Below are 3,113 nucleotides of genomic sequence, written 5' to 3'. Positions count from 1 at the left end.
CCTTTTAAGTATCATCCCTTACTATTCAACAGGTCCTGTACCCTCTGTCTATTTATACCTGTGCACATATATACACATACTCACATATGTATTCATATGCCCATATATCATCCAATATAGACACATATACTTATATGAGCATATATACATACACACACAAACACACACACACACACATATATATACTCATATATATGTATATGTGTGTATGTATATGTATATATATATATACTCATACACACCCACACATTTCTTTTCCCTTCAACTATTCTCATACTGAGAAAAGTTTCATAAGTTACAATTACTGTTTTTCTATGTAGGAATGTAAGTAGTTCAACTTTGATAAGTTCCTTATGATTACCTTTCCCTCTTTCCCTTCTCATGCTCTCTTGCTTCTTGTATCTGAATGTCAAATTTTATATTCAACTTTGTTTTTTTTTTCATCAAGAATGCTTGAAAGTTGGGCAGCCAGGTGGCTCAGCAAGTAAGAGCACCGTCCCCAGTGTTGGGATGACCTGGGGATCAAATCTGGGCTCAGATACTTAGCACCACACGGAGAAATAACTGGCCATGTAACCTTGAGCAAGTTACTTAACCCCAATTGCTTTTTAAAAAAAAGAATGCTTGAAAGTCTTCTATTCCATTGAATGACCATATTTTCACCTGAAACATTATGCTCAGTTTTGCTGGGTAGGTGATTCTTGGTTTTAATCCCAGCTCCTTTGACCTCCAGAACATCATATTCCAAGCCCTTCGATCCCTCAGGGTAGAAGCTGCCAGATCCTATGTTATCCTGACTGTGTTGCCACAGTATTCAAATTGTTTCTTCCTGGCTGTTTGTAGTATTTTCTACTTGATCTGAGAATTCTGGAACCTTGCTATAATATTCCTAGGAGTTTTCTTTTTGGCGTATTTTTCAGGAGGTGATGGGTGGATTCTTTCAACTGCTATTTTCCCTTCTTGTTCTGAAACATCAGGGCAATTTTCCTTGAGAGTTTCTTGAAGGATGATTTCTATGTTATTTTTTTATCGTTGCTTTCAGATAGTCCAATAATTTTTAAATTATCTCTCCTGGATCTATTTTCCAGGTCAGTGGTTTTCCCAATGAGATATTTCACATTGCCTTCTATTTTTTTCATTTGTTTGGATCTGTTTAATAATATCTTGATTTCTCATAAAGTCACTAGTTTCCATTTGCTCCAATCTAATTCGGAAGGAATGATTGTCTTCAGTGAGCTTTTGAGACTCTTTTTCCATCTGGCAAATTTAGCTTTTTAAGGCATTCTTCTCCTCATTGGCTTTTTGAGCCTCTTTTGTGATTTGAGTTATTCTATTTTTTTTTTCAGTCAGGTTGTTGACTCTCATTTCATAATTTTCTCCCATCATTCTCATTTCTCTTCCCAAATTTTCCTCCACTACTCTTTATTTGGTTTTCAACATCTTTCTTAAGCTCCTCTATGGCCTGTAAGCAGCTTATTCTTTTGATAGTAGGTTTTGGTGCAGGAGTTCTGACTTCACTCTCTTCCTCCTGTTCCTTGTCCTGATCCTTTTTGTCCCCTAAAAAGGAAGCCAAGTCAGACTCCTGGCTTGACTTGCTTCCTTTGCTTGCTCATGTTGCCACTCAATTACTTGACTTTTGAGCTTTTTGCCACAGTAGAACTCTGCTACCAAAGGGGGGAGCTTTGTCCCAATCACTGGGGTTTTCTCAGCTGCTCTAGCTATTAATTGGCTGCCCTCTTCATGCACCCCAGGACCTCCACCCCAGAAAGTGATCCAGATCCAAGCAGATTAAAGCAAGAGTGATTATCCCTCAGAATGGTTGCTTGGTCCCCCTACAATCTGCGGGCCAGGAGCTCTGAAGCAGCCACAGGTGCTAGTGATCTGAAATCCTTCCAGCTGTTGGCTGGTTGTGGCCACTCTGAGGCTAAAACCTTGGGCTTGTGTGGGCCTGGGCTCAGCTCCCAGAGTGCTGCTCTGGCCCCTTCCTGCTGGACTGCCAAACTGTCTTCACCAGGAGGTTAGCTTTTTCTGTGTCCTTTCATGGGTTCTGTAGCCTCAAAGTTTGTTTAGAGTCATTTTTTATGTGAATTGGAGAAGGTGGGAGTGGGAGCCCCACGGAAGTCCTGTTTCTACTCTGCCATCTTGACTCTGTCTCCCTCCCCGCCCCATTCTACTTTTTAGGAGTTTTATCAGTTTATTTGTATCTTGTTGTTGTTAGTAATTTTCATGACTCTATTTGGTGTTTTCTTGGCAATGCTACTCAAGTGATTTGCCACTTCCTTCTCCAGACCATTTTACAAATGAACAAACTGAGGCAAACATGGTTAAGGGACTTCCCCAGGGTTACACAACTAGTAAGTGTTTGAGGTCAGATTAATCTCACAAAGATTAGCCTTCCTGATTCCAGTCTTGGAGTTCTATCCACTGTGACACCTCACTACCTCTTTTTTAAAAATTATTAATATTTGACCAATTCTGTTTTTTAAAGAGTTCTTTTCTTTAGTTAGATCTTGCTTCTCTTATACAATCTGGTCAATTCTATATATTACACTGCTATTTCCTTCAGTATTTTTGTACCTCTTTTACCAAGCAATTACCTCTCTTTTCATACTTACTTTCATTTCTTTACCCAATTTTTCTTCTACTACTAATCTCTTACTTTAAGTCAGACTGGAATCCATGTTGGGTTTCTATGCAAACACTATTTTCTTTATGACTTTACTTGTTATTTTCATGTTGTTATCTTCTTCTGAGTTGGTGCTTTAGTTTTCTCTGCTTTTGTAATCACTTATATGAAAAAAGTTCTTTTTTTTTTTAGAAAACTGTTCGTTTTACAACATATTTCCTGACTTTAAACTTTATTTTAATATTGGCCTCTATTCATTTAAGTTTTGGGGATGTACTGTCTGAAACTTTAGGATTTTTCATGCTGCTGTTTTCAGAGCTAGTTTTGGGCATCTGTATATATATTTGGGTCAGGGTGTAAGAATACAGTTCTCCTGATCTGTACTCTGCTATTTATTCAGGCAGAGCTTTGGTTCCTTGTAGCTACAGATGATCATGCAACTTTTGGCTCAGGAGCTCTGACCCAGAATGGTGTATGGACAATAAAG

This window comes from Petaurus breviceps, unplaced genomic scaffold, assembly GCF_028583685.1.
Source record: "Petaurus breviceps papuanus isolate PSGF00001 unplaced genomic scaffold, PetGlider_PUasm1.0 47, whole genome shotgun sequence".
In the NCBI taxonomy this organism is placed as follows: domain Eukaryota; kingdom Metazoa; phylum Chordata; class Mammalia; order Diprotodontia; family Petauridae; genus Petaurus; species Petaurus breviceps.
This window is presented reverse-complemented; position numbering follows the sequence as displayed.